Source organism: Ranitomeya variabilis, chromosome 8 (genome assembly GCF_051348905.1).
Source record: "Ranitomeya variabilis isolate aRanVar5 chromosome 8, aRanVar5.hap1, whole genome shotgun sequence".
NCBI classification, from domain to species: domain Eukaryota; kingdom Metazoa; phylum Chordata; class Amphibia; order Anura; family Dendrobatidae; genus Ranitomeya; species Ranitomeya variabilis.
In genome coordinates this window covers 23,090,056-23,110,432 of record NC_135239.1, presented here as the reverse complement: position 1 = coordinate 23,110,432, position 20,377 = coordinate 23,090,056, and the positions used below count along the sequence as shown (strand labels likewise).

General features: G+C 38.1%; 1 long non-coding RNA gene across 1 annotated transcript in view; it reads left to right on the top strand.

Annotated features, from left to right (window-relative positions):
- LOC143787660 (uncharacterized) overlaps positions 1–19,525 on the top strand; it is a 67,481-nt gene extending 47,956 nt beyond the window's left edge. The window contains exons 2-3 of the long non-coding RNA XR_013218424.1: positions 17,375–17,664; positions 18,926–19,525. This is a non-coding gene — a long non-coding RNA (uncharacterized LOC143787660). The remainder of the gene's footprint in view (positions 1–17,374; positions 17,665–18,925) is intronic.
- The last annotated feature ends 852 nt before the right edge of the window (positions 19,526–20,377 follow it).

Genomic DNA, 20,377 nt, shown 5'->3' with positions numbered 1-20,377 from the left:
CCTATGCCCTCCGGTTCTGCTGTGGGGCTTGCAGCCCCCCACAGCCTCGGGCTCCCAGTGCCCAGTTTCTGTGCTCTGGCTTCCAGGAGGCCCAATCGCAGCCTCCTTGACCCTTAATCTCTCCTTAGCTCCGTTCCTGTCTCTTGTCTCTCTCAGACTATCTCACTCCTCCTCCAGACCAGGATGTATATATCTCAGGGAAGCTCCCCTAAAACCGGGTTTTGAGCTCCCCCTCCTGGCCTGGAGTTAGAATGTGCTGTGTGTGGGATTACCTGCCAAAGGGATCCCTCTTGTCTCCAGGCATAGAACTACCCTCCCCGAGAGGAAGGCAGCACCACTGTGGTACCTGAACTCCTGGGGTGCCACAGAGGAATGGATGGATGGATGAGGGAGGGATGGATGCACACAGCACATTATACTCACCTATATCGCCTTTTCCTTCCTAATTTGTCCAATCAGCTGAGTCATTTCCCTGCTGCCTCACACTGTGTGCTGCACTGGCAGAGACTAAGGGCGGTTATGACCAGTCTCTGCCAAACAGGAAAACTCTAGTCGGGGCGTGAGCAGCTCCTCTAGTATCAGGAGACAACTTCTCACCAGACTAAGTGTGATATCTAGGACACCATGCAGAATTATGATGGGAGTACATTACAAACTGTCAGCATTCTGCATCCTAGGCATACACACAGGTTATATAGGAAGCCCGGACAACCCCTTTAAGTATTGTATATTTCAGTGTCTGTGATTTTCTTTATAATATGTAGGAAGACTCAGGGAAATTTGATACTTTTTTTTCTAATACAGGAGGTATAGCAGGGCTCTCTCATTGGTGGTATTTAAATCTTGCATCGTGCTCCGCCCCTGAGGATCTTGTTTATGACACAATGTATCAGTTTTGCCTGGAATGCCCTTTAAGGTGAATACCTCTACAAATCATGTTCAGGGTGTATAAAGTAAAACTATTGCAAACTTCGGATAATAAATCAAAGATCTCTGGTGCAGAATGTTTGCGCTTACACTTCTAGCAGTCTTCGTCTTACCGGCTGCAGCGTCTCCACAATGCCATAAACCATCATATTAAGAAGTCTCAAGGCATTCAGACAGCTCATCGCTGCACAATATTTACTTCTTCCATATGGCTCAGTGTGTATTAAATAGGGTGGGACCTGTCAGTGGTGAAGGCAGATGGCCGAGGCGTGGGCTGTCATGCGACCGCCGCTCCGACTGAAGCCGTAATCATCATCATAATAAACACAATCACTTCATTTATTTTGATATGACATTAAGATGTGAGAAATGTTCTATTTATTTCTGCAGCGGGTCTGTAGACGACGGCCCCGAGATAGAGCTCAAGATGTGCAATGTGCAACCTCAAAATGAAGGAACCCTAGTCAATAGGAGAAATTATGTATCACTTCATACTTACCAATGATTTTATTTAAAGGGGCGTCCACACCATAAAAAAGTGAGCATCGCTTCTTGAGAGTCTTGAGAATAAAGACTAAAATAAAAAATAAATAATAAAGTCTCTCTATGTGTCAAATGGAGGAAGACATTAACAATGTTCAGGGAAAGTTGGGAAAAAATAGCAATGTAACCATTTATTTAGTGGATCTGCGGAGGTCTTGACCCCAACAAGTGGTTCTCCAAAACCTCAACATTGATTTTCATCAATGAACCCCAACTTCTAGGACAAGTGCCAATCTATGATGGGGTATTCAAGTTAGAAGCTAAGTGCTAGATCAAAAGCGTCCCACTGCTGGGACCCCAATGATTGCCAGGATAAAGTGGGAGCTTGAGTGGAACAAGGGTGAAGCATGCACCCTGCTACGTCAGTCAATGTCTTTGGCTCTAATAAACAAAGCTGTGCACACTGCACAGTGTAATGGCGACTAGTGAGGGCCCCAGATGAAGGATTTATTACCATCTATGATGATGGTATTTTAAACTTTTTCTCTTTCTGTTTCCTCAACTATCAGCTCACTGAGGGATCAGATTACAGCTGCTTTTTAAAGTCTATGAAGCACGAAGCAAGAGAGGAGGAAGAGGGCGAAGTAAAGTGAGATAGTGAGAGTCTGAAAATTTAAAGAATAAATAAATTATAAATTAATAAAAAAAATAATTTTTTTCTACAGTTTTGCACTTTTCACTCCAAATAAAACTAAAAAGGGAAAAAAAAAGAAAAAAAAGTAAGATATTAAAAAAACAGCCCTATATGTCACTAAAGAAGGGCACAACACGCAGACCTACTGTTGCTTTCTACTAAGGAGAAGGAAAAGTGGGAGAGAAGAAAAAACACACACAAACTATGCTGATGATTTCTAGTAACTGTTTTATGTCACCCCAGTGCTGGATTCACAACTACACAGCTCAGCACTGCTTTATAATATCATTGATGTTGCTGTATCTGATCATGTGCTATATAGAGACATGAAAGCAGGAATGCCTGATGTCAGATCTACCCATGCTTTGCACCCAGTGTTTTATCCCACCACCATTCTGAATTCACAGCTACACAGCTCAGTACTGCTTTATAATGTCCTTGATACTGCTGTGTTTGAACAAGTGCTATATAGAGACAATAGAGCAGGAATGCCTCATGTCAGACCCACCCCTGTTTTGTAGTATATGCTTTATCTCATCACTGTGCTGGATTCACAGCTACACAGCTTATTGTTGTTGGATAATATTTTACAGTCCTGCTCATCATTTTTGGCACCCATGAAGTATAAGTACATAATATGGAATATCTCCTAAAAAAATTAATCAAGTGAAAGTTGTTTTTTTCATATAAAGCACTTGTGTTAAATACAAAAGTGCAAATGATAAACAATAATTTAAAACAAAAAACAATGGGATGGAAAAATAGAAAAACCTAAAGCTCGCTGTAACACTGGTATTGGCTCCATTTACATTAAATTAGGATGGAAACACGTTTGACTCGACTGTGCTAAATCAGAACTGAGAATCACTTCTGATTAATTGTTGGTGCCCATGTGACATGAATTAGCCAATGAATGAAGAAATCAGTGTTTTAGAAAGCCACATGGTAGGGCCTGTTCCTTTGTCACAATGGTGAAGACCAAGGAGCTGTCTGAGGACATGAGAACTGCTATTATTAGCAAACACAAGACTTCTAAAGGGTATAAGGCCATCTCCAAAGACCTTGGCATCCCAGTTTCAACAGTGTGCAATGTTATTAAGAAGTTTGCCAAGAATGGAACCATCCAGAACCTCCCTGGACATGAGGAAAGAGGAACATTGACAAGAGCGGTCTTCGAAGTTTGGTGCGAATGTTGGAAAAACACCACGTCAAACATCCAAAGACCTTAAGGCCAACCTGAAAAACTCTCTGGTCATGATTTCAACAAGTACAATATGCAGCCCACTAAGCCAAGCAAAGCTTTATGGGCAAAGGATGAAACCATTGCTGAAGAAAATACATAAAAAGGAAAGACTGATCTTTACCAAAGAGTACCTTGACAAAACACAATCCTTCTGGGAAAATGTTCTGTGGACAGATGAAACAAAAATAGAGCTTTTTGACAATGCAAAGTAACAGTTTGATTACAGGCGGCACAATAAATCTTATAAGGAAAAGAACACCCTACCAACAGTTAAGCATGGTGGAGGATCCATAATGCTGTGGTGCTTTGCTGCAACTGGAACTGGGGGCCTTGCCTTTATCACAGAAATCATGAAATCAGAGAATTATCAAGAGAGTTTAGAGTGAAATGTCCTACTCAGTGTAAGAAAAGTTGGCTTGAGTTGAAGATCATGGGTCCTCCAGCAAGACAATGCACACATCTAAAACTACACAAAATGGTTGAAAAAAATGGACTGTTTTAAAATGGCCAGCAATGAGTCCAGACCTCAGTCCCATTGAAAATCTTTGGGGTGAGGTAAAATCTGCTATTGGGAAAGAGAACCCTGCAAACATTCAAGAGCTTAAACAAACTGCAAAGGAAGAGTGGGAGAAGATCCCGGCTGAGGAGTGTAAGAAGCTTATAGATGGCTACAAGAAACGTTTGGAGGCTGTCATCAATGCCAAAGGGTGAGCAACCAAGTATTAATTAGTGTGGCCTTTATTGCTATTTATTGTAACAGCTGCTGGGGACCAAAACTGCGCTACAGACTAGTGAGACAGGTGGGTCCCCAGCGGCTTCTCCCCTCCCGCTGTCCTGGACTCTCAGGTCTCTGCCTATGTGCCCATCTCTACCACAAACATCTTATTTTTAATTTGGCAAGCGGGTACGACCCAGAACTTATATTTTCTAGAGAATATTTACAGATGTCCTAGGACTGTTTATACAATGGGATTTTTTTTTTCAGTTACTGCTTTTAATATTTCTGGGCTTTGAAATATCTTTTTATAATTGTCTGCATAACCACAATATGGCCGCAAGGAGATAATAATTACACAGACGTCATGTGTTTGATTTTTACTGGACTGGCGGAATTAATTAAGACGTAAATGAAAACCACAAGGTGCAGTGCAGGATTTACAGCAATTGCCCAATTCTAGCATGTGCTGCACAGAAGAGGACGAGGAACGGAATAAACTCTACTTATCTGTTTACTTGCACATATTGATGTAACGGTCCCAGTCCAAACATGGAGAGGCTTCATGGTATGAACTAACTAGCAGGGATATGGGGGGACCTGCCCTGTGCGGCAAATTCTATGGGATCCCAAATATCAAATGATCCAGGACCACACTGCACTGAGCTGCTTCATCTTGGAACAGCACCAAACCGATATAACAAAGCTTTCAATATAATGCAGTGAGCTTTGTCATATTGCTTACTGCCTATGCACAGCACAGCAACCAATGACAAACTCATCTGGGCTGCTGCGCTCTGCATAGGCAGAAAGGGTTAGGTTAATAAAATAGCTACAGAAAAAGTCAGATAAAATATTAGAAGAATATTAGAAGATATATACATACATGTATATACATATATATATATATATATATATATATATATATATATATATAAATATTTTTTTTTCCAGAAAAAATAAAGAAGTTAGAAGGTCCATGGATAAAATTGACATAAAATACAATACATGTGCTTGCGTTATGTTCAATACTGGACTGGTGTAAGGAACGCAGGGAGTGCCAGAGGTGCATGGCTCAGGGGTCGCAAAGTACCTGCTGACAAACCATGCTAGGAAACTGGGTTTAAGCCCTCCATTTCTCTGCTCAACAAAATGCAGACAGAAAGTCCTCACAAAACAGTTCCTTCCGTTTTTCTAGCTAATAATCTCATTTCCATTATTCAATCTCAAGTCCATTATTCTGTGTTCCAAATTAAGCAGGATTTAATTAATTTGATGCTGCCTGCAGCCACCACTAGAGGGAGCCTGCGCCCCTTAGCTATGCCTGGTGATCATGTGATTGCTGGACTTCCCCCCCCCCCAGCATAGCAGATCTCCAGATTGGCTTCTCAAGTGACTCTTTTGGGGTTGTTTTTTCCCAGTGGCTAAAAATCTGCAAAAATAATATAATATATTATTGAATTAATATTATGTATCAAAATAACTACAACAAAATCAGGAACCCATTCTAATACTTTGATTTTGATGTCCATTAGTAAATTTATAGAATTGATAAACTATAAATAAATAATACATCCTTTTTTTATACATATAATTTTGGACATTTTACCCTGAATTAAGCCAAAAAAATGAAAAAATATTTTAAATTTTTTAATAAACATACCTATATAAAGTCACAACATTATTTCGGTAGCCCATCAAATAAAAAAGTTTTGACTGTTAGACTTCCATGTGCACAGAAACACTGAAGAGTGTCTAGAGCTTTGTGTATACAGGTTTATTATCGAGTTGTATGTAAAGGCAGTATGCAGTTAGCTCATGAGCTCCCTCTAGTGGTGGCTGCAGGTAGATAGACTGCTATCATGTTGCTCTATAGCTCTAGATACGGAGCTCAGTATAAAAAAAATAGAAGCTACAATAATAAAAATAGAATTTAGATTGATCTAGATTAATTAAAAAAAACAAGAAAATGTGATCCGTATATTTGCCTGTATTTTGCAATTCAGGATTCTGGGCAAGAATCATCAATTTTATCATATGCTTTAAATGAATAGATGATTATACACAGAATCTACAATGAAATACACATGAATGAGAGCAGGCGACACATCTGATGGACGCTCCTGTCTATTAATGGGCCATCATCAGCTCCAGGGCTTCCAATAACACCGTATTTCACTACTTCTGTGTGTTTATAGCGCCCGGTGTCATCACTTTAATGTGGGCACAGACTGATCCCATCTGTGCTAACAGTAACACGAAGCCGGTGAGCGCCATTGTTTATACATCACACAAGGTGGTCACTTAGCAATGTCAACAGGACCGCTCTACGGGACCGCCGGAGAGACTATGCCTTCTTACAGGAGTGTTCTGAACGGGTTTGCAGGTCCAGGCTCTGGAAGGATACAGTTTATTTTGCACCTTTTGGAGAACTCCAAACAATCGGATACATTGTTACACATTGTAGCCATTATACTGTATCTGCATTGTGTAAGGACTGAACGGGATCCAGATGTAGAAAGAGCAAACCTTGTGCAATCGCCTCCAGATGGATGAGGCCCAAAGGGCATTCACCCAACCAGCTGCCTGCCGGACCTCAGGGGCCCCAAACAATGATAAGTGATGGGAATGAGGGGCCCCCATCTCCATAGCCACAAATGACCTGACTCCTGGTGTATGTTCACTTCATCCTACCCTAATATCAGAATTTATGCCTAATTGACCCCGATTTATGGACTCTGACAACTGCGCCCAATCCCACTTTTTTTGTTACGGTTGTCAGGAACAGATTGTCCAGAGCTCATCACGAGGGCACAAGCTTTCTTATAACTTTTTATAAACACCCTCCAACTTTTAAAGAAAGGAAAGAGGGGCATGTGTTGTAGTTCAAACCACCCCCTTAAGACCACCCAGTCCTTTTTTGTGCTCCTACACAAAATAGGGTCCTTGGTGAAGCCACTTATGTTCCCATGACAGAGTAAGATACCGCCCCACACAGTATGATGCCCCCAAAAATGCCTCCGCATACATTATCTGCCCCCCCACATTGCATTTCTCTGGAAAAAAAAAATGTGACAAATAATAATGCCCCCAGTGTTCCCCCACATATTAGGATGGTCATAACAATGCCCATCACACAGTATGATGCCCTTCACAATGCCCCCACACATTCTGATAGCACCTCACATAGTATGGAGCCCGTCCTACACAAACCATAGCTCATTGGATAAATGCAAAAGACTACACGCCCTGCCCAGTCCAGCAATGAGCTGCTCCTCACAACATCCACCATTTAGGAAAGTGTTTGCACCAGTTGAATTCGTATGCAAAGTCTGAATGGTGGAGCAGAGAGCCGATGGCTCCCTGCTCCACCATTATGTCCGGCTGTATCTGCATCCTAAGGATACGAATACACTTGAAATTTGGGCATACTCTCAATCTCACAATACAGATTCCTAAATCTGGGACAGGATCTGGAAAGGTTTGGAGTTATGCCTTATACATTTATAGCACTCCTGTATTCGGAGCCCCCTTATCGACAGGGCTCCTATGCAGCTGCCCAGGTTGGCCGTAGTCTTATTCTCTCCATTACAAAGAGGGGGAGGAGCCTCTTGAATATCCACACAACATACTTAAGGGGCGGAGACTAGCATGAGCTGAGGCTCCTCCTTTTGTTTAACCTTATAGATGCTGGTTGAGCCATACCTATGATAGTTACCATTTGTTATTCACATTCACACTAAGAAAAATCCCACCATAAGTTAAAAGAAAAACGGTAACCTTGGAACATTGTTACTTTCCATGGAAGGAGGGGTCCGGTGAGTGGGGGTCTCACATCCATGTGCCAGAGTCCTGCTTATTCATCCTCCAGTTACTTCTCCCTCAATGATTCACGTTCCTTGCGTTACATCTGAGTCGACTTTGAGGAAATGATCAGGCTGAATCATCTTGTTCTTCTATCAGCCCAGAACCCGAGTGATATCAGATCCCAGCCTGCAGCAAACGCATAATCTCCAGGAAAGTGGACGTAATGTCGGATTAGGAACAGATTAAGGAAGAAATTATCCCTAATGTAAACACAGCAGAACAGTCACTTCCTATAAGAAGCAGAGAAGTCCTGCGCAATATGCATCTGACTCCAGAACTGATACCGATCATTACTAAGTCACCCACAAAGATCTGCTCATAAGGGGGAACGCAGGGCTGTAGGAGATAATCCAGAAGAGGTTCTTCAGATCCCTAGATGACAATGAGCCATGAAAGAGGGACAAATAGAGACACAAGTTAGCACATGACCTGTGCACAATAAATGGCATTTTTCGCTTTAGAAGGCAGTATTATAGTAGTTATATTCTTGTACATAGGAGCATTATTATAGTAGTTATATTCTTGTACATAGGGGCAGTATTATAGTAGTTATATTCTTGTACATAGGGGGCAGTATTATAGTAGTTATATTCCTGTACATAGGAGCAGTAGTATAGTAGTTATATTCTTGTACATAGGAGCAGTATTATAGTAGTTATATTCTTGTACATAGGGACAGTGTAATAGTAGTTATATTCTTGTACATAGGGGGCAGTATTATAGTAGATATATTCTTGTACATAGGAGCAGTATTATAGTAGTTATATTCTTGTACATAGGGGCAGTATTATAGTAGTTATATTCTTGTACATAGGGGCAGTATTATAGTAGTTATATTCTTGTACATAGGGGGCAGTATTATAGTAGTTATATTCCTGTACATAGGAGCAGTAGTATAGTAGTTATATTCTTGTACATAGGAGCAGTATTATAGTAGTTATATTCTTGTACATAGGGACAGTGTAATAGTAGTTATATTCTTGTACATAGGGGGCAGTATTATAGTAGATATATTCTTGTACATAGGAGCAGTATTATAGTAGTTATATTCTTGTACATAGGGGGCAGTATTATAGTAGATATATTCTTGTACATAGGAGCAGTATTATAGTAGATATATTCTTGTACATAGGAGCAGTATTATAGTAGTTATATTCTTGTACATAGGAGCAGTATTATAGTAGTTATATTCTTGTACATAGGGGCAGTATTATAGTAGTTATATTCTTGTACAAAGGAGCAGTATTATAGTAGTTATATTCTTGTACATAGGGGCAGTATTATAGTAGATATATTCTTGTACATAGGAGCAGTATTGTAGTAGTTATATTCTTGTACATAGCGGCAGTATTATAGTAGTTATATTCTTGTACATAGGAGCAGTATTATAGTAGTTATATTCTTGTACATAGGAGCAGTATTATAGAAGTTATATTCTTGTACATATGGGCAGTATTATAGTAGTTATATGCTTGTACATAGGGGGCAGTATTATATTAGATATATTCTTGTACATAGGAGCAGTATTATAGTAGTTATATTCTTGTACATAGGGGCAGTATTATAGTAGTTATATTCTTGTACATAGGGGCAGTATTAGGCCATGTGCACACGTTCAGGATTTTTCGCGTTTTTTCGCTATAAAAACGTGATAAAAACGCGAAAAAAACGCTAACATATGCCTCCTATTATTTACAAGGTATTCCGCATTTTTTGTGCAAATGTTGCAATTTTTTCCGCGAAAAAATCGCATAGCGGAAAAAAAAGCAACATGTTCATTAAAAATGCGGAATTGCAGGGATTCCGCACACCTAGGGGTCCATTGATCTGCTTACTTCCCGCACGGGGCTGTGCACACCATGCGGGAAGTAAGCAGATTATGTGCGGTTGGTACCCAGGGTGGAGGAGAGGAGACTCTCCTCCACGCACTGGGCACCATATAAGTGGTCAAAAAATAAGAAATAAAATAAAAAATAGTCCTATACTCACCCTCGATGTCCCGCGCAGTGTTCCCGCCTCACCGCTGCACGCTGCCGTTCGGTTCCTGTAGCTGATGTGCGGCGAAGGACCTTGCCGATGACGTCACTGTCCTGTGATTGGTCGTGAGCGGTCATGTGACCGCTCACGTGACCGTGACGTCACGGAAGGCCCTGTGCGCACAGACCAGCTATAGGAAGACGAACGGACGCCGCTGATGAGATGTCTGCAGGTGAGTATAAGCATTTTTTTATTTTTTTTATTATTTTTAAACATTCTATCTTTTACTATAGATGCTGCATAAGCTGCATCTATAGTAAAAAGTTGGTCACACTTGTCAAACAGTATGTTTGACAAGTGTGACCAACTTGTCAGTCAGTTTTTCAAGCGATGCTACAGATCGCTTGGAAAACTTTAGCATTCTGCAAGCTAATTACGCTTGCAGAATGCTAAAAAAACGCGAAAAAAACCGGAAAAAAAACGCAAAAAAAAAAATGCGGATTTCTTGCAGAAAATTTCTGTTTTTCTTCAGGAAATTTCTGCAAGAAATCCGCAACGTGTGCACATGGCCTTATAGTAGTTATATTCTTGTACATAGGGGCAGTATTATAGCAGTTATATTCTTGTACATAGGAGCAGTATTATAGTAGTTATATTCTTGTACATAGGAGCAGTATTATAGTAGTTATATTCTTGTACATGGGGGGCAGTATTATAGTAGATATATTCTTGTACATAGGAGCAGTATTATAGTAGTTATATTCTTATACATAGGGGCAGTATTATAGTAGTTATATTCTTGTACATAGGAGCAGTATTATAGTAGTTATATTCTTATACATAGGGGCAGTATTATAGTAGTTATATTGTTGTACATAGGGGGCAGTATTATAGTAGTTATATTCTTGTACATAGGGGCAGTATTATAGTAGTTATATTCTTATACATAGCAGCAGTATTATAGTAGTTATATTCTTGTACATAGGAGCAGTATTATAGTAGTTATATTCTTGTACATAGGGGCAGTATTATAGTAGTTATATTCTTGTACATAGGGGGCAGTATTATAGTAGATATAATCTTGTACATAGGAGCAGTATTATAGTAGTTATATTCTTGTACATAGGAGCAGTATTATAGTAGTTATATTCTTATACATAGGAGCAGTATTATAGTAGTTATATTCTTGTACATAGGGGGCAGTATTATAGTAGTTATATTCTTGTACATAGGGGCAGTATTATAGTAGTTATATTCTTATTCATAGCGGCAGTATTATAGTAGTTATATTCTTGTACATAGGAGCAGTATTATAGTAGTTATATTCTTGTACATAGGGGCAGTATTATAGTAGTTATATTCTTGTACATAGGAGCAGTATTATAGTAGTTATATTCTTGTACATAGGGAGCAGTATTATAGTAGTTATATTCTTGTACATAGGGGCAGTATTATAGTAGTTATATTCTTGTACATAGGAGCAGTATTATAGTAGTTATATTCTTGTACATAGGGAGCAGTATTATAGTAGTTACAGTTATATGAAAAAGTTTGGACACCCCTATTAATCTTAAGCTTAATGTTTTATAAAAATTGTTTTTTTGCAACAGCTATTTCAGTTTCATATATCTAATAACTGTTGGACACAGTAATGTTTCTGCCTTGAAATGAGGTTTATTGTACTAACAGAAAATGTGCAGTCTGCATTCAAACAAAATTTGACAGGTGCATAAGTATGGGCACCTCACCAGAAAAGTGACATTAATATTTAGTAGATCCTCCTTTTGCAAAAATAACAGCCTCTAGTCGCTTCCTGTAGCTTTTAATGAGTTCCTGGAACCTGGATGAAGGTATTTTTGACCATTCCTCTTTACAAAACAATTCCAGTTCAGTTAAGTTTGATGTTCGCCGAGCATGGACAGCCCTCTTCAAATGATCCCACAGATGTTCAATGATATTCAGGTCTGGGGACTGGGATGGCCATTCCAGAACAGTGTAATTGTTCCTCTGCATGAATGCCAGAGTAGATTTGGAGCAGTGTTTTGGATCATTGTCTTGCTGAAAGATCCATCCCCTGCGTAACTTCAATTTTGTCACTGATTCATGAACATTATTGTCAAGAATCTGCTGATACTGAGAGGAATCTATACGTCCCTCAACTTTAACAAGATTCCCGGTGCCGGCATTGGCCACACAGCCCCAAAGCATGATGGAACCTCCACCAAATTTTACTGTGGGTAGCAAGTGTTTTTCTTGGAATGCTGTGTTTTTTTTGCTGCCATGCATAACGCCTTTTTGTATGACCAAACAACTCAATCTTGGTTTCATCAGTCCACAGGACCTTCTTCCAAAAAGAGATTGGCTTCTCCAAATGTGCTTTTGCTTCTTTCGCATCACTCTCCCATACAGCTTCTCCTTGTGGAAAGTGCGTTGTATAGTTGACCGATGCACAGTGACACCATCTGCAGCAAGTTGATGCTGCAGCTCTCTGGAGGTGGTCTGAGGATTGTCCTTGACTGATCTCACCATTCTTCTTCTCTGCCTTTCTGATGTTTTTCTTGGCCTGCCACTTCTGGCCTTAACAAGAACTGTACCTGTGTTCTTCCATTTCCTTACTATGTTCCTCACAGTGGAAATTGACAGGTTAAATCTCTGAGACAGCTTTTTGTATCCTTCCCCTGAACAGCTTTGAGGAGTCCATGATGCCACTCTTCAGAGGAGATTCAAACAGGAGAACAACTTGCAAGTGGCCACTTTAAGTAGCTTTTCTCATGATTGCATACACCTGGCTATGAAGTTCAAAGCTCAATGAGGTTACAAAACCAAAAAAAGTGCTTTAGTAAGTCAGTAAAAAGTAGGTAGGAGTATTTAAAACAAGAAAATGATAAGGGTGCCCATACTTATGCACCTGTCAAATTTAGTTTGAATGCAGATTGCACATTTTCTGTTAGTACAATAAACCTCATTTCAAGGCAGAAACATTACTGTGTCCAACAGTTATTAGATATATGAAACTGAAATAGCTGTTGCAAAAAAATCAATTTTTATAAAACATTAAGCTTAAGATTAATAGGGGTGCCCAAACTTTTTCATATAACTGTTTATTCTTGTACATAGGAGCAGTATTATATTAGTTATATTCTTGTATATAGGGAGCAGTATTATAGTAGTTATATTCATGTACATAGGAGCAGTATTATAGTAGTTATATTCTTGTACATAGGAGCAGTATTATAGTAGTTATATTCTTGTACATAGGAGCAGTATTATAGTAGTTATATTCTTGTACATAGGGGCAGTATTATAGTAGTTATATTCCTGTACATAGGAGCAGTATTATAGTAGTTATATTCTTGTACATAGGAGCAGTATTATAGTAGTTATATTCTTGTACATAGGGGCAGTATTATAGTAGTTATATTCCTGTACATAGGAGCAGTATTATAGTAGTTATATTCTTGTACATAGGAGCAGTATTATAGTAGTTATATTCTTGTACACAGGGGCAGTATTATAGTAGTTATATTCCTGTACATAGGAGCAGTATTATAGTAGTTATATTCTTGTACATAGGAGCAGTATTATAGTAGTTATATTCTTGTATATAGGGGCAGTATTTTAATAGTTATATTCTTGTACATAGGGGCAATATTATAGTAGTTATATTCTTGTACATAGGGGGCAGTATTATAGTAGTTATATTCTTGTACATAGGAGCAGTATTATGGTAGTTATATTCTTGTACATAGGGGCAGCATTATAGTAGTTATATTCTTGTACATAGGGGCAGTATTATAGTAGTTATATTCTTGTACATAGGGGTCAGTATTATAGTAGTTATATTCTTGTACATAGGGGCAGTATTATAGTAGTTATATTCTTGTACATATGGGGCAGTATTATAGTAGTTATATTCTTGTACATAGGAGGCAGTATTATAGTAGTTATATTCTTGTACATAGGGGCAGTATTATAGTAGTTATATTCTTGTACATAGGAGGCAGTATTATAGTAGTTATATTCTTGTACATATGGGGCAGTATTATAGTAGTTATATTCTTGTACATAGGGGCAGTATTATAGTAGTTATATTCTTGTACATAGGGGCAGTATTATAGTAGTTATATTCTTGTACATAGGAGGCAGTATTATAGTAGTTATATTCTTGTACATAGGGGCAGCATTATAGTAGTTATATTCTTGTACATAAGGGCAGTATTATAGTAGTTATATTCTTGTACATAGGAGCAGTATTATAGTAGTTATATTCTTGTACATAGGGGCAGCATTATAGTAGTTATATTCTTGTACATAGGGGAAGTATTATAGTAGTTATATTCTTGTACATAGGGGCAGCATTATATCAGTTATATTCTTGTACATAGGGGCAGTATTATAGTAGTTATATTCTTGTATATAGGGGCAGCATTTTAATAGTTATATTCTTGTACATAGGGGCAATATTATAGTAGTTATATTCTTGTACATAGGGGGCAGTATTATAGTAGTTATATTCTTGTACATAGGAGCAGTATTATAGTAGTTATATTCTTGTACATAGGGGCAGCATTATAGTAGTTATATTCTTGTACATAGGGGCAGTATTATAGTAGTTATATTCTTGTACATAGGGTCAGTGTTATAGTAGTTATATTCTTGTACATAGGGGTCAGTATTATAGTAGTTATATTCTTGTACATAGGGGCAGTATTATAGTAGTTATATTCTTGTACATATGGGGCAGTATTATAGTAGTTATATTCTTGTACATAGGAGGCAGTATTATAGTAGTTATATTCTTGTACATAGGGGCAGTATTATAATAGTTATATTCTTGTACATAGGAGGCAGTATTATAGTAGTTATATTCTTGTACATATGGGGCAGTATTATAGTAGTTATATTCTTTTACATAGGGGCAGTATTATAGTAGTTATATTCTTGTACATAGGGGCAGTATTATAGTAGTTATATTCTTGTACATAGGAGGCAGTATTATAGTAGTTATATTCTTGTACATAAGGGCAGTATTATAGTAGTTATATTCTTGTACATAGGAGCAGTATTATAGTAGTTATATTCTTGTACATAGGGGCAGCATTATAGTAGTTATATTCTTGTACATAGGGGCAGTATTATAGTGGTTATATTCTTGTACATAGGGTCAGTGTTATAGTAGTTATATTCTTGTACATAGGGGTCAGTATTATAGTAGTTATATTCTTGTACATAGGGGCAGTATTATAGTAGTTATATTCTTGTACATATGGGGCAGTATTATAGTAGTTATATTCTTGTACATAGGAGGCAGTATTATAGTAGTTATATTCTTGTACATAGGGGCAGTATTATAATAGTTATATTCTTGTACATAGGAGGCAGTATTATAGTAGTTATATTCTTGTACATATGGGGCAGTATTATAGTAGTTATATTCTTTTACATAGGGGCAGTATTATAGTAGTTATATTCTTGTACATAGGGGCAGTATTATAGTAGTTATATTCTTGTACATAGGAGGCAGTATTATAGTAGTTATATTCTTGTACATAAGGGCAGCATTATAGTAGTTATATTCTTGTACATAGGGGCAGTATTATAGTAGTTATATTCTTGTACATAGGAGCAGTATTATAGTAGTTATATTCTTGTACATAGGGGCAGCATTATAGTAGTTATATTCTTGTACATAGGGGAAGTATTATAGTAGTTATATTCTTGTACATAGGGGCAGCATTATATCAGTTATATTCTTGTACATAGGGGCAGTATTATAGTAGTTATATTCTTGTACATAGGGGCAGTATTATAGTAGTTATATTCTTGTACATATGGGGCAGTATTATAGTAGTTATATTCTTGTACATAGGAGGCAGTATTATAGTAGTTATATTCTTGTACATAGGGGCAGTATTATAGTAGTTATATTCTTGTACATAGGAGCAGTATTATAGTAGTTATATTCTTGTACATAGGGGCAGCATTATAGTAGTTATATTCTTGTACATAGGGGCAGTATTATAGTAGTTATATTCTTGTACATAGGGGTCAGTATTATAGTAGTTATATTCTTGTACATAGGAGCAGTTTTATAGTAGTTATATTCTTGTACATAGGAGCAGTATTATAGTAGTTATATTCTTGTACATGGGGGCAGTATTATAGTAGTTATATTCTTCTACATAGGGGGCAGTATTATAGCAGTTATATTCTTGTACATAGGGGGCAGTATTATAGTAGTTATATTCTTGTACATAGGAGCAGTATTATAGTAGTTATATTCTTGTACATAGGAGCAGTATTATAGTAGTAATATTCTTGTACATAGGAGCAGTATTATAGTAGTTATATTCTTGTACATAGGGGCAGTATTATAGTAGTTATATTCTTGTACATAGGAGCAGTATTATAGTAGTTATATTCTTGTACATAGGAGCAGTATTATAGTAGTAATATTCTCGTACATAGGAGCAGTATTATAGTAGTTATATTCTTGTACATAGGGGGCAGTATTATAGTAGTTATATTCTTGTACATAGGAGCAGTATTATAGTAGTAATATTCTTGTACATAGGGGGCAGTATTATAGTAGTTATATTCTTGTACATAGGAGCAGTATTATAGTAGTTATATTCTTGTACATAGGAGCAGTATTATAGTAGTAATATTCTTGTACATAGGAGCAGTATTATAGTAGTTATATTCTTGTACATAGGGGCAGTATTATAGTAGTAATATTCTTGTACATAGGAGCAGTATTATAGTAGTTATATTATTGTACATAGGAGCAGTATTATAGTAGTTATATTCTTGTACATAGGAGCAGTATTATAGTAGTTATATTCTTGTACATAGGGGGCAGTATTATAGTAGTTATATTCTTGTACATAGGAGCAGTATTATAGTAGTTATATTCTTGTACATAGGAGCAGTATTATAGTAGTAATATTCTTGTACATAGGGGCAGTATTATAGTAGTAATATTCTTGTACATAGGAGCAGTATTATAGTAGTTATATTCTTGTACATAGGGGGCAGTATTATAGTAGTTATATTCTTGTACATAGGAGCAGTATTATAGTAGTAATATTCTTGTACATAGGAGCAGTATTATAGTAGTTATATTCTTGTACATAGGGGCAGTATTATAGTAGTAATATTCTTGTACATAGGAGCAGTATTATAGTAGTTATATTCTTGTACATAGGAGCAGTATTATAGTAGTTATATTCTTGTACATAGGAGCAGTATTATTGTAGTCATATTCTTGTACATAGGGGCAGTATTATAGTAGTTATAGTCTTGTACATAGGAACAGTATTATAGTAGTTATATTCTTGTACATAGGGGCAGTATTATATTAGTTGTATTCTTGCACATAGATGGCAGTATTATGTTAGTTGCATTCATGTATTTATAAGCTTCATTTACTTGTAATTATATGAATCTTCTTTTCTTTACCCTTTAGCCTGGAAGCTTTGCCAGCAGATTTGCCTGGAGTCAGGCGTCGGGCGCCTCTGTGCAGTTTCTTGCTTGTTTACTGCTCCTGGAAGGATTTTTGCTGCTTCCACAATTCTGTTGATGCCTGTGATGTTTGTTTTGGGCTGTGTAGACCCCGTTGCCCTCTAACCCAAAAAGAAAACACAGCCAAGAGGACTCTGTCCTGGGAGGTTTCCTATGTGGCGAGGAGAATGCTCAGTTGTGTTATGATAAATATATAACAATAATTTTATTGTTATGTTTATAAACCACAGAACTGTGAGTAAATCTGCAGCAAAGTGACGATATCTGAAATTTTTCAAATTTCGTAATAATGAAAATTAAAGTTTTATGTATTTTTCCCAAAGTTTCCTGCATAAGAAAGGAGAAGTTAAAAGTCCATAGTCGGCACTTCTTCTCTAGAGTCGTGTCCCTATGACAACACTCCTTGTCCTGGATTTCCTTTGTTCAGCCTTATCATTGGGTTTTACTGTCTGAATCCATTTCATCATCCACTTTACTGGCCGCATCCTCCTTCATACAAACAGCTCGGCGTAAAGTCTGAACATTGATGTGATTTTCATTTACATAATGTCCCCAAAGTCTAGGCTGAGGTGTCAGAGGACATTACGTGAGAGTTGTCATGGGGGCACTGGAGCAGAAGGGCTGCAAACAATAATAATGGAGCAAAAGATTTCCAGGGATTTACCTAGTTCATGCAAATGAAGCTTAATCATTGTGTTTTAGAATGTGTAACTTTGCAACATACGTTTCGTTACAATGTTTCAGCATGTCAATGTCTCCGCTTGCTGTCAGTGAATGAAAACAATATCAATCAGACTAAAAGGGGTTGTCTCATTTCCTATATGCACAGATCATTGCATAAAAAAAGACCCCAAAAAATAACTTCTAACCAGGTCTAGCACTGTGTCTCTGCTGCTGTTTGGCTGCAGCGGTGATGTCACATCAACAGCACTGCAGTCAGTCACTGAGCTCTGCTGATGTAGATGGTACAGGCTGCTGAGCTCAGTGATTGGCTGCAGTTATGCTGACATGATATCACCGCTGCAGCCAAACAACAGAGACCAGCACCAGTGCTGGACCTAGAAAGGGTAAGTAAAGCATAGGGTTTTTTTACAGCGTTGCTTTTACATAGGGAAAAGTTTTCTGAAGGAGATATTGTTACAGCTGCGGGTTTGTTACACTTGTATCAAGCTTCAACAATCCTCTATAAACTAAACTCATCTGGTTTTCCTGAGCGTCTGTTACAATAGATCAGATTTTATGCAATTGTAACAAAATCTCAGCTGTGATGTGTACTATTAGGTCTGTGATTTTAAACAAGTTATGCCCCCATTTATTGACTGCAATTGGAACACACGGTCTATTAGAAACTTGCAGAACTTTTTATATCGCACTGATTGAACTTTTGCACTAGTGCCCCCCTGCAATGAGCTGCGTGTGTAGGACCATTGAATACCGCTGGGTTATAGGACTCTGTGATAATATTTCTCTATTTTAATTATGTCTTTTTTTGTAGAGATTCAATTAAATAAATAGCAAGAAACCCGCCGCTTCTAGAACACGAGGATCGTGTAGAGGAGATCAGCGCCGCGCACATATGTAGCAGAGCTGGACGCACATGGAAGCCTTGTTTACAATGGTGGAAGCAGCGGCCAATGTGTCCCGGGGTGTCCTCCAACATATACATGACTCAGTGCTCCGTCCTGCTCAGGGGTCCGGCATGTGGCCACAGAGGAGGAGAACGGGTCCAAAATATTACTAATGTAGTAATGTAGAATTACACATATCAGATCCAATCCTCCCCTAATATTGGAGCGATGTGCGGAGAGAAGCCCAGGTTCAGGGTTTAGTCACTGCTGAGAAATACACAAGATATGATTCCACCGCATTCTGGAGGGGAACGAGGGGCGGTAAGAAAAGGTCCGAAATAATCGTCATCTGCATCGATCACTTACTCTGTCCTGGCTGTCAGATTGATGGAATCCGACTCCAATAAATCTATGAAATACAGAAACCAAGATACACTATGGTGATGTGTCCATGAGGGTATCACACATGATAGACTTAGATACATGGCTCCTTAGACTGCACCACACATGGTACACTTAGATACAGTTGTGTGAAAAAGTGTTCGCCCCCTTCCTGATTTCCTATTCTTTTGCATGTTTTTCATGCAATGAAATTAAATGTCTCAGATCACCAAACTAATGTAAATATTAGATAAGTAATCACAAAATGCAGTTTTTAAATGAAGACCTTTATTATTAAGGGAAAAGGAAATCCAAACCTACAGGGCCCTGTGTGAAAAAGTGATGCCCCCTAAACCTAATAAGTGGTTGGGCCGCCCCTAGCAGCAACAACTGCAACCAAGCGTCTGTGATAACAGGCAATGAGTCTTTTACAAAGATCTGGAGGAATTTTGGCCACTCAACTTTGCAGAATTGTTGTAAATCAGTCACATTGGAGGATTTACGAGCATGAACCGCTTTTTTAAGGTCACAGCATCTCAATCCGATTAAGGTCAGGACTTTGACTAGGCCACTCCAAAGTCTTAATTTTGTTTTTCTTAATCCATTCAGAGGTGGACTTGCTGGTGTGTTTTGAATATTGTGTAAAAGCTCACAGACACAAAAAGAGGACTTGAAAATCCTCCAGAAAATTGAAAAAAATACAGAGAAAAAAGCAGAGATGATTACCTGCTGAAGCCTCCAAACAAATGCACTAGCAGGGCGCATCGGACCCGATTAATGATGACAAAAACACAGGTGAGCTTTTACTCAATGTTTAGCGTTAGGACCGGCAAAATGTAAGGACCCTTGACGCGGGTTGCTGGCTTACGTATTGAGGCCCCAATATAAACTAATACCTTACATACATTGATATGTGTTTTTTTTTTGCACTTTATCTTGCAGGGCGCAGTCGGACCAAGATGGCTCTGTAAACTGTAGGCCTCTGTTCACACAGCATG